Genomic DNA, 12,937 nt, shown 5'->3' on the forward strand with positions numbered 1-12,937 from the left:
TACTTCAATTTGTTTTTAAAATATTTTTTTTCAAATTTCCTTATTTTTTTATATTCTGCGGAATTTTAATGTTTTTATTTTAATATCTGTAATTTAAAGAATTATTAAGAGTTTGAGAAATTTTAGGAATTTCTGAAATCTCAAAATTCTTATTTTGCAAAAATTCCAGAAAATCCTAAAATTCCATAAATTTCTTCAATTTGAAAAATTCCAAAAATTGAAATAAAATTAAATGTAAATGTTCGAGATTTTCTATAAATTCTATGTATCTATAATTTTTTGAGTGGAACTGGTTTCGTGATAGGCAAATTAATCCAGGAAAAACGAGATTGTGATTTGTGGCGGCTGCGTTGCATGAGATTTGTGCCAGTATTTGTGCAGTATGAGCCATCTTTCTGGCTTGTAAAGAGGAAAATCAGTAATGGTGAAAATAAACGGGTTTCGTGCGCATGATTTCCGGAGTTAAGTAAAATTTTGAGAAAATCGGCTGCCATCATCGCGAAGATCACTCCATCTGTAATCCTGCTACCGCGTGCTTCAACGATAGCTGGTTGCCACAACTGATAGCAGCACACGCATACGCATACAACGACAAGAAGACGGTCGTTTCGTCATTCACGAGGATCTACATCGAGATCTCATGTATTTACTTTTCTCTCAACGGTACCTTAGTGTCGACCGACTTTGGTGAGTCGGTGTTGGTGAAACAAGGTTTGTGGTGCTAGGTAAGTCCGTTCCTGCTAATGCAGGTGTTCGACTACATCAAAAGGTAAGCTAAGATATACTTCATTCATTAAAAAACTGAGAACATAAAAATTGAGAGTGGGGTTAAAGGGGTTGCCAATTTTACTCATGCTTTTATTTGATTTAAATTACCCATATATTTTTCTATTCACAGGAAGCGAGTTGTGGCGCTATAACCACGGCAAGTAGTGTCCAGGGCATTTGTGGAAATACAGTGTCCCATTAGGGTGGGTCAGAAAAGCAAAAAGTTGAGCTAGATCGGATAGGCGGGCAGAAAACCAAAGTTTAACACCCACAGAAGCTCTCCTGAAAATTTCAGCCAAATCGGTTAAGAATTCGAGGTGCCCATTCGATTTCAAATTTGTATTGGATTTTGGACCCGTTAGTATGGGAAAACGGCACTTTTTACATTTTATTCCCCTAAAAATCCAAAATTGAAGCAAATTAAATTCTGTGCGAGGTACTTATAGATTTTTATATGGGGAACAACTTTGTAGAACATCGCGAAGCGATCTGAGCAGATCTGGCTTAGTTATGAGTGGTTTAAGCTAAGTTGATTTTCCAGGGTCTTATCTCGAACCAAAGTATAGTCTTTTTATCTAGACGGTCACTATGATCAGGCAAAATAAACTGTCTGACAGATGACGAACTTGTTTTCATTTGTTGGCGGAACTTTATGAATTCGAGTGGAAGTTGAGGTGAGTGTCGAAGCTTTTCCAAAGTAGTTCTGTACATTTGGACCATCAGTTCTATCTTTCTTTTCTTTTTAGACATTGTTGCCTCCGAGCTCACGGGAACAGAACCACTATAAGACAGAGTGCCAATTTTAGAGCGGGTTGGCAGAGATTAGCCAAGACGGACGGTTTGCAAATGCCGGTGGGGAGCAAACAGAACATGCATCAAAACACAGATTTGAAAATAAACTTCCCCCCAAATTGCTCCCGAATACCACATCTGTTGCTATCAAATTTCATCACTCGGGGTCCATTCATAAGAAATCTCCCTCTTTTCAGAAAGGCATCAAATCAAATTACAATAATCGCTACTCTGAACTACCCAAACAGTCGTTGATTAGAGATAACCAACCTGCGCACGTGTGCCCTTCCCCAAAAACAAAAACCTTGGGACCATCTCCAGATTAGTCAAAATGATACGCAGAAATTAATCGAAGGGATCGGGATCGAGATGACCCTGGTTGGGAGTTATGTTTCAATATTTTGTATGATCAATAGAAATAAAATTTCAAAAACGTTTTTTTATAGATTTTTTTTTTCAAAAGCACTTGAAATGTTTAATCTAGTTGGAACAGCAGATTTTTTACGTGGAGGCGTTACGCTTTGTACTTTATTTATCTAGTTTAGATTATGTTTCTTTTTGATAGTATTTGGTTTATCCTTTTACCTCTCACCATTACCTTTTGTCTTTTAATTTTTTTTGTCACATTTTTTCAGTCAGATTTTTTCACATAATGCAATAGTAAGATACCAGAAAATGCGTATAATTCTGCGGAAGTTAAACCCCTAAAAAAAATATTTAAACTAATTTAAAAGTCAAAAGTCCAACCATAAATTTATAAATAAATAAACTTCCCTAAAAACATATTTTTATCGAATGTTTCGGTCAAAGCGATAGGTTGAATTTCAGAGGACTAAAGTTACATATATTTATGTGAAAGTAGACTCCAGCCTGAAATAAAACTAATGTTTTTTACTGCTTGATTTGTTTTTATTTTCAGTTTTATTTTAAGGCATACAATTAGTGTATTCACAAAACATCTAGAAAAATCCGGACTGCACAAAGTTCCATAAAGGCCTCGTTCCCTGAGTAAGCTTCTTCGACATTGGCCACGGTTAGAATCAGGTTCGGGTTTGGATTGATCATGACCAAATATTGACCATTCCGTTGAAAATCACCTAGTCACGAAATTCCACTAATTGCGTCCGAGTAAACGGTCAGAATTTGAGGCCACAAGGATCCCTTCGATTAATTTCTGCGTATCATTTTGACTAATCTGGAGATGGCTTGTTCTGTTTGCTCCCCACCGGCATTTGCAAACCGTCCGTCTTGGCTAATCTCTGCCAACCCGCTCTAAAATTGGCACTCCGTCTAATAGAGGTTCTGTTCCCGTGAGCTCGGAGGCAACAATGTCTAAAAAGAAAAGAAAGATAGAACTGATGGTCCAAATGTACAGAACTACTTTGGAAAAGCTTCGACACTCACCTCAACTTCCACTCGAATTCATAAAGTTCCGCCAACAAATGAAAACAAGTTCGTCATCTGTCAGACAGTTTATTTTGCCTGATCATAGTGACCGTCTAGATAAAAAGACTATACTTTGGTTCGAGATAAGACCCTGGAAAATCAACTTAGCTTAAACCACTTATAACTAAGCCAGATCTGCTCAGATCGCTTCGCGATGTTCTACAAAGTTGTTCCCCATATAAAAATCTATAAGTACCTCGCACAGAATTTAATTTGCTTCAATTTTGGATTTTTAGGGGAATAAAATGTAAAAAGTGCCGTTTTCCCATACTAACGGGTCCAAAATCCAATACAAATTTGAAATCGAATGGGCACCTCGAATTCTTAACCGAATTGGCTGAAATTTTCAGGAGAGCTTCTGTGGGTGTTAAACTTTGGTTTTCTGCCCGCCTATCCGATCTAGCTAAACTTTTTGCTTTTCTGACCCACCCTAGTGTCCCATCCCTAGAGGGTCCCGGAGCACCAAAACTTCTTAGCATGGTGGCTCCCAACGATAAATTGCCTAAACAAATAGGAACGTGAGCGGGGGATCCCCTCGTTTCTTCCTCCCCTGTAGATTCAGAAATGTGTTGTTGTTTGAACATTCGTGCTCAAACTCAATCCAATTCAACGAATCATCTTTGCGGTAAACTTTACGCAGTTGGCCTGGCCGCTTTAACGTTTGTGATGTTTCAAAGCAATTTATTGCATTGGGGCACTGCAATTGTTAATAATGACAAGAGGATGCTAGGCGTCAATCAACCTAAGGCATTTTCCAGGATGCCCTCGAAAGACTGGCTGCGCTAGGGTTAGATTAGAGATTAGATTAGAAATTCTATGTATCTATAATTTTCTAACAATTCTAAATTTCATGAAAAATTCTAGATTTCCCAAAAATTTCTGAAACTACTTTGAAACATGGAAAAAATATCAAAATTTTTGTGATTTTATAATTTTTTTAATTCAAAAGTATTTAGATTGTTTTAAGAACTTTTAAATTTTTTGGAAATTCCACAAAATTTTAGGAATTTCTGCATTTATTGTATTTTCGAACTCAAAACTCAAAAAAAAAACAAAAAAAAACTGATTTGTAGAGTTTTAGGAAATCAAGTGATCTTAGGAGTTTAAGAGATTTAAAGAATTTTAAGAATTGCTGAGATTTTAAAACTTCTGATTTTGAATTTATATTAGAATTAAACAAAAAAAATTGTTACATTTTCTTACATATTGAAAATTTTAGATTTTTTTTTTAATTTGAAGAGTTTCTGGAAACTTAGGTGGTTCTAGAAATTCCTGGGTGTTTAGCATTTAAGATATATCAGAAATTCAAGAGAAACTTTAAGAACTTTTAAATTCAAGGATTTTTTAAATTAAAGATATTTCTTTTTCTGCTGTAATTATAAGTGTTTCTGGAATTGTAGAGATTTGTTTAGAGTTGGAGAAATTCCTAAAATTTAACAATTTTAATTTTTTTGGATTTTTGGAATTTGAATGTTTTAGGAATTTCAGTGATTTTAGAAATTGCAGTAGTTTGTGAAAATTGAGAATTTTTTAGTAATCCTGGATTTTTGTATTTTAGATATTTTAGGAATTAAAAAATAGAAAATCAAAGTTATTTAAAAAAATGGAATTTTAGTGATTTCATAAATATCTATCTAAGATTTTTGGTTATTCATGGATTTTATGCATACAATTTCAGGAATATTAAGAATTGTAGGATTTTTGTTAGCATTTTTAGTTTTTTTCAAGTTATAAAATTGAAAGAATTTCTGTAATATCAGATTTTTTTTAATGCTCAAATATTTGTCGGAATTTTTGCGATTGAACTGTTGGAATTGTTTTTTTTTTTATTTTAATTATCAATCTATTTGCCCTCTTTTGTATAGCATTGAAGGTTTGTTGTTTGGTTTGTTGATTTTATCTAGGGAATTCAAACCCTATGGGTCCTTCGCTCCCGTAGCGTTATTTAAACATGTTGGCAATTACCTTATCCAACAATTTGATTAAATAATTATAAAATTTTAGCATGGCGTCTAAAATTAGACAAATCGTAGAAAAAAACATAAGCTTGTTTTTTAAATTATTATTTTATTTCACAAATGAAAATATTTCATAAACAATTATATTTGAAAGTTTAATACAATTTAAATATTTGTTATACAGAACAGCTTGAACACAAAATGCCTCAATATTGATTTTTGCTATCTAGCGAAACCAGCTTGGAATTCGAAAATTATGAAAGCACTTGTGAAATTTTGGTAAAATGTAATCAGAATTAAAAGTAGTAATGTATTTTACAATAATTTCTTCTCCTAGTGTTGAAATGTAGTACCTAAATATTTTTCTTTAGAAGCAATGCCGAAGTCTTGGAACATCCGAGCAGATAAATAGATGGTCTGTTTTGAGAGAGTGGTTTGTTGGTGCGTCATTGCCGACCCGGTACACCGTCAGACACACGTCGTTGAGTTGAGCCGGTGTGTTCGATTCCCACAGGGGGCACATCGTCCTAAGAGGTCCAGTTGATGAGGGATTCTTCCGCACGATGACACGGTTGGTTCCCCGCAACGAACAGCCACCAATGATCGCCTCCGCTTGTCCATATCGGCCTGGTAGGTTGACCGTGATCGACTCGGGCGTAAACTAGACGACGGAACGTTTGCCACTGAATGGGAAATCGCTGTTTTTGGAACCAACGGCGCCGGATCCCGTGGCCAAAATGTTGTAAAACGGTTAATGGCTTACTCCGACCTAGCCTGAGTTAAAGAAATGCAAAATTTTAATCGGGTGAAAGTATTGTTGCTTTTGATACTTACCTCCAGCTCGACATTCAATTCGCATCGATTCAATATAAACTGACGTTTTAAAAACCAAAACAAAAAAAGGTGCAGGTGGTTATGTTCTACATGACCAATATGACAAAGAACTTTGTACAAAACTCTAAAAATCATGCTATTTTTATTTATATTTTTTTATTCTTTGCCTATTTATTTAATCCTGAATAATTAATTCTAATTAAATTTATTCAATCAATGGCACCGGTAGAACCTTCCCTCAGGGCCATGGCCACTCCGGGTGTGGCCTATCCTGTCAAAATGGCCATTTTCATCACCAGTATCAAAAACCATGAATTTTGATACCCATATTGCCCAAAGTCATATGGTTCGATAAATGTCCCCCCGGTAGAACCTTCCCTCAGGGCCATAGCCACTCCGGGTGTGGCCAATCCTGTCAAAATGGCCATTTTCATCACCAGTATCAAAAACCATGAATTTTGATACCCATATTGCCCCAAGTCGTATGGTTCGATAAATGTCCCCCCGGTAGAACCTTCCCTCAGGGCCATGGCCACTCCGGGTGTGGCCAATCCTGTCAAAATGGCCATTTTCATCACCAATATCAGAAAACATGAATTTTGATACCCATATTGCCCCAAGTCGTATGGTTCGATATATGTCCCCCCGGTAGAACCTTCCCTCAGGGCCATGGCCACTCCGGGTGTGGCCAATCCTGTCAAAATGGCCATTTTCATCACCAGTATCAAAAACCATGAATTTTGATACCCATATTGCCCCAAGTCGAATGGTTCAATATGTTGAAATGTGCAGTGTTCACCTTCTTTACACCACCTTGGTGTGCCGTTATTGTGCTAACCTTGCTAGCCGAGCCTTGGTGGTTGTGACAGCTCATTCCCGCCAAACCAGTCGACGCGTGCGGTTGTTGAGTTGTTTTGCTCGCCCAAATAAAAGTTCGTTCGTAGAAGTAAAACGCGTGTTCTTTCTTTTCTCCGATCCCGGTCCGATTCGCGGTAATCCGCTGTGCGTCTTGACGGCAAATTCCGTCAGGTGATGGTCCCAGTTAGGACGGTTTCGGGAAATTGAAAAAGGACGGTTCCGCGTGGAGGAAAAGTTTAGTTTTCGCGTGGTGAACGAAAAGTGTGCTCGCTTTTGTTTACCGTTCGGTGGCGGAGCACCAACGGAAAAGTGAGGTTGTGTTTTTCGCGTGTGGAAGAACTTTGAAGTGCGCGTGGAAAATGGCCGGTAAGTTCGGGATTGCCAAACTCGATGGCACGAACTGGCCAGTGTGGGAGATGCGTGTGGAGGCACTCTTGGCCGTCGAAGACCTCTGGGAGGTTGTGATGGAAGATGTGCCGGCGGCAGAGAAGCAGGACGCGGCTTGGAGGAGCTGCGACCGGAAGGCGAAGGAAAACATCGTGTCGCTGCTGGTGGACAGCCAGCGGTCGCTCGTGGAGGGAGAAGCCCACGCGCGGGACGTTTTCAAAGCTCTCAAGGAACATCATCAGCAGGTGAGCCGATCTGCGGAACACACACAGCGGGGGAAAGCACGGAAGTGCTTCCGTTGTGGCCAGCCGGGGCATTTCAAACGGAGTTGCCCGGTGCGTGGCGGATTGCGGCGGAAAAGCGAGAGCGATGGTGAGAAGGATGCTGCCAGGAACACGGAGAAGAAGATCGCCGGGAAGACGGCGACGGTGTCCATCGAGGGCACGGCGGCGGCGGCTGCCGGAACCTTGGAAGTTCAAATCGCCGGGTGCACGGAGATCGAGACCGCTGAAAGCGACGAACAGGACGTCGCGCTCACCACCGGAGTGAGGAGATCTGCGAGTTGGGTGATTGACAGTGGTGCCAGCGCGCACATGAGCAACGACAGGAACTTTTTCTCGTCGCTGCGGGAATTTGCTGGTGGTCATATCACGGTGGCCAACGGAAAGCAGACGGAGATTCGTGGTGAAGGAAGCGGGGTAGTGTACGGCATTGACGGCGAGGAAAAGCCGAAGAAGATCGACATCGGCGAAGTGAAGTTCGTGCCAGGACTAGCAACGAACTTGCTCTCGGTCGGGAAGTTGGCCGAAAAGAACTACAGTGTTGTGTTTGAGAAGAAAAGCTGTTCGATTGTGAGTGCCGAAGGTGAAGTGGTCGCTACGGGTAGACGTCACGGAGGACTCTACTACCTGCGCCAGACGAAAGCGGCGGTCAAATCGATGGTGGCTGCGGAGGCTCGACACAACGAGGGTTGCCAGCACCAGTGGCACCGACGGCTCGGTCATCACGACTGGGCAGTGGCAGAGCGGATCTACAAGGAGGGGCTTGCCACGGGGATGAAAGTGACGGACTGTGGACAGCGGCTGGTGTGTGAGTGCTGCGAGGAGGGTAAGTCAACCAATTTACCTCCTATGCTCGGCCGGAAGTCGAAGCAATTGCTAGACGTGGTGCACGCTAGCGTTTGTGGGCCGATGCGCACCGTCACGCCGAGCGGAAATCGATTCGTCTTGACGATGGTCGATGACTTCAGTAGGTTTACGGTCACCTACCTGCTGAAGCGGAAGTGCGAAGCGGCGAGTGGGATCAAGGAGTACGTCCGGTGGGTCGAAAGCCAGTTCGGTCGCAAGCCGCGAGTGGTGAGGTCGGATGGAGGGGGAGTGTTCAACAACACAGAACTCCGGAACTTCTACAAGGTGGAAGCGATCCAGCCTCAGTTCACCAATATGCGTAACGGCATCGCTGAATGGAAGACCAAGTCGCTGATTGAAATTGCTACCTGCATGCTGAGCGACGCGGAACTGGACATGAGATTCTGGGGTGAGGCCATGCTCACGGCCACGTACCTCCAGAACAGGATGCCGATTGTACCGGATCAGAACACGCCCTACGAGCTCTGGTGGGGACAGAAGCCAGACCTGGAACACCTTCGGGTGTTCGGCAGTAGAGCGTATGTCAACTTGCCGGAAAAGGAGCTGATCTAGAAATTTAATTTAAATCTCAGTCAGAAAAAGTCAGGAGGCGGCGTCCTCTTAGCCATAAATGCCAGACTTAATCCAAAAGAAATTGTAACTGAAAAACATTTTCAATTTGAACAAGTCTGGGCCAAAGCCACTATTGCAGGCCAAGTACACATTTTTGCATCAGTATACTTTCCGCCGGACCATGCAAATAAACAGTCGTATGAACTATTCTTTAAAACAGTAGAAATCATAACATCAAAAATGGAACCGGAAGTAAAACTTCACATTTATGGCGACTTTAATCAAAGCAAAATCGAATTTATATCTGACCAAGAAAATGAAGCAATTCTTCTCCCAGTCATTGGGGAAAATGAAACTTTGCATTTTCTCTTTGACAATATTGCAAATTATGGACTTTTCCAAATCAATCATGTAAAAAACCAAAGAAATTCATTTTTAGACCTTTTATTCACTAACTGTATTGAAGACTTTCATGTACAAGAATCTGTAACCCCCCTTTGGAAGAATGAAGTCTTCCATACAGCAATTGAATATTCTATTTATGTCCATAAAAACACTTTGCCCATTGACTGGGAATATGAAGAAGTCCTGGAATACAATAAAACAAACTTTGTAGAAGCCAAACGTAAACTACTTGCAATTGACTGGCAAAATTTATTTAATAATGAAGGAAATGTCGACGAATTAGTAGGAAAATTCTATACGGAAATTAACACTATAACATCTGAAACCGTACCTACTAGAAGAAGACGACGTAATAACACAGGCAATAAATACCCAGTGTGGTTCACTCCACAACTAAGAAATTTAAAAAATAGAAAACAAAAAGCCTACAAACTATACAGAAACAATACAAATGACACAAATCATCTGAATTATCTGAATATTTCTGACCATTTTTTTTCGGCACTCAATTCTGCCAACGAAGAATATAATAGTAAAGTCGAATCTGAAGTCAAATCATGCCCGAAAAATTTCTTTAATTACGTAAAATCCAAATCCAAAAGTAGTAACTTCCCATCGCAAATGCAACTGGACGAAAATGTAGGCAGTAACTCAAAAGAAATTTGCAATCTTTTTTCAAAATTTTTCAAAGAAGTATACACCTCATTTTCCGAAGAAGACCGCGACCGCGACTACTTTTCATATATACCGGAATTTCCAAATGACGTCTCAGTCAATTCTTTGTCAGAAACGGAAGTACGCCAGGCATTGAAGGACTTAGACTCATCAAAAGGACCAGGACCCGACGGAATAGCACCTGCATTCCTAAAGAACCTTGCAGAAGAATTGACATATCCACTGCATCATCTTTTCAACATGTCAATAAATACTGGAAAATTCCCACAAACATGGAAAAAGTCTTTTTTGGTGCCTATTTTCAAGTCAGGCCCAAAATCAGACATACGTAATTATCGCGGAATTGCCCTTTTGTCTTGCATTCCAAAACTTTTCGAATCTATTATAAATGAAAAAATCTTTCAACAAGTAAAAAACCGCATTACATGTAAACAGAACGGCTTTTTTAAAGGCCGCTCTACTAGCACCAACCTTTTAGAATTTGTAAATTTTACACTGAATGCAATGCATAATCGCAATTTCGTAGAAGCAATTTACACAGACTTTAGTAAGGCATTTGACAGAATCGACATACCATTATTAATCTTCAAACTGCAAAAAATTGGAATTCAACCGAATCTTTTGGAATGGCTTAAGTCATATTTGACCAAGCGCGAACAAATTGTTCGCTTCCAAAATGTACTATCGGAATCAATTCACGTCACCTCTGGGGTTCCGCAAGGATCCCATCTAGGACCTCTTCTTTTCATCTTGTATGTAAACGACATTTCCTTCATTCTTAAAAAAATTAACGTACTTGTATATGCAGACGACATGAAATTGTATATGGAAATAGGAAATGCCAATGACAGTCATGTATTCCAAAACGAAATTAATCTTTTCTACACATGGTGTAGTAAAAGCCTACTCCAATTGAATGTAAAGAAATGTAATTCCATTGCCTTCAGCAGAAAACATGAAACACCAAACATAACAGTATTATTAGGAAACCAACCAGTAGCAAAATGCAACCGTTAGCCGTGACGCCAGATTCTTCGAACTCGGCGACGGCACAACAACGGTGGAGTGGCCTTCGTCGGAACCAGCGGAAGAGATCCAGTTGAAGCCGATCGTTGTGAAGGAAGAGTTCAAGGAAGAAGAAGTCGGAGACAACGCGGCTGGAGACGAAGAAGCTGAAAAAGAGGCCAGCGAAAGTGACGAAGCAGAAGGAGACGAAGGCGGACTGAGACTAAGCCTTCGACGCTCGGGAAGGTCGAATCTGGGAGCAAGACCGCGCTACCTGGACGACTACGAGGTGAAGCACGCTGTCGGGATCGCGGTGAGCGCAGTCGAGGAGACTGCAGGCCGCATGGAGGAGCTGAAAGGACGGAAGTGGAGCACCTTTAAGCGGTGCATTCAAAGGCTGTGGCTGTGAGAGGAGGCACCGGATGGAGGACTAGTGAAGAAGGCTCACCCTGAGGGGGAGTGTTGAAATGTGCAGTGTTCACCTTCTTTACACCACCTTGGTGCGCCGTTATTGTGCTAACCTTGCTAGCCGAGCCTTGGTGGTTGTGACAGCTCATCCCGCCAAACCAGTCGACGCGTGCGGTTGGCAGTTGTGTTTGCTCGCCCAAATAAAAGTTCATTCGTAGAAGTGAAACGCGTGTTCTTTCTTTCCTCGATTCCGGTCCGATTCGCGGTAATCCGCTGTGCGTCTGGACGGCACATTCCGTCACAATAAATGTCCCCCGGTAGAACCTTCCCTCAGGGCCATGGCCACTCCAGGAGTGGCCAATCCTGTCAAAATGGCCATTTTCATCACCAGTATCAAAAACCATGAATTTTGATACCCATATTGCCCCAAGTCGAATGGTTCGATAAATGTCCCCCCGGTAGAACCTTCCCTCAGGGCCATGGCCACTCCGGGTGTGGCCAATCCTGTCAAAATGGCCATTTTCATCACCAGTATCAGAAAACATGAATTTTGATACCCATATTGCCCCAAGTCGTATGGTTCGATAAATGTCCCCCCGGTAGAACCTTCCCTCAGGGCCATGGCCACTCCGGGTGTGGCCAATCCGGTCAAAATGGCCATTTTCATCACCAGTATCAAAAACCATGAATTTTGATACCCATATTACCCCAAGTCGTATGGTTCGATAAATGTCCCCCCGGTAGAACCTTCCCTCAGGGCCATGGCCACTCCGGGTGTGGCCAATCCTGTCAAAATGGCCATTTTCATCACCAGTATCAAAAACCATGAATTTTGATACCCATATTACCCCAAGTCGTATGGTTCGATAAATGTCCCCCCGGTAGAACCTTCCCTCAGGGCCATGGCCACTCCGGGTGTGGCCAATCCTGTCAAAATGGCCATTTTCATCACCAGTATCAGAAAACATGAATTTTGATACCCATATTGCCCCAAGTCGTATGGTTCGATGAATGTCCCCCCGGTAGAACCTTCCCTCAGGGCCATGGCCACTCCGGGTGTGGCCAATCCTGTCAAAATGGCCATTTTCATCACCAGTATCAAAAACCATGAATTTTGATACCCATATTGCCCCAAGTCGTATGGTTCGATAAATGTCCCCCCGGTAGAACCTTCCCTCAGGGCCATGGCCACTCCGGGTGTGGCCAATCCTGTCAAAATGGCCATTTTCATCACCAGTATCAAAAACCATGAATTTTGATACCCATATTGCCCCAAGTCGTATGGTTCGATAAATGTCCCCCCGGTAGAACCTTCCCTCAGGGCCATGGCCACTCCGGGTGTGGCCAATCCTGTCAAAATGGCCATTTTCATCACCAGTATCAAAAACCATGAATTTTGATACCCATATTGCCCCAAGTCGTATGGTTCGATAAATGTCCCCCCGGTAGAACCTTCCCTCAGGGCCATGGCCACTCCGGGTGTGGCCAATCCTGTCAAAATGGCCATTTTCATCACCAGTATCAAAAACCATGAATTTTGATACCCATATTGCCCCAAGTCGTATGGTTCGATAAATGTCCCCCCGGTAGAACCTTCCCTCAGGGCCATGGCCACTCCGGGTGTGGCCAATCCTGTCAAAATGGCCATTTTCATCACCAGTATCAAAAACCATGAATTTTGATACCCATATTGCCCCAAGT

General features: G+C 41.7%; 1 long non-coding RNA gene across 1 annotated transcript; it reads left to right on the top strand.

Annotated features, from left to right (window-relative positions):
- The first annotated feature begins 965 nt into the window (after positions 1 to 965).
- Positions 966 to 1,986, top strand: LOC120431412 (uncharacterized). Its single transcript, XR_005607878.2, has 3 exons — positions 966 to 1,442; positions 1,515 to 1,700; positions 1,758 to 1,986. It is a non-coding gene; the product is annotated as an uncharacterized LOC120431412 (long non-coding RNA).
- The last annotated feature ends 10,951 nt before the right edge of the window (positions 1,987 to 12,937 follow it).

This window comes from Culex pipiens, chromosome 1, assembly GCF_016801865.2.
Source record: "Culex pipiens pallens isolate TS chromosome 1, TS_CPP_V2, whole genome shotgun sequence".
Taxonomy (NCBI): domain Eukaryota; kingdom Metazoa; phylum Arthropoda; class Insecta; order Diptera; family Culicidae; genus Culex; species Culex pipiens.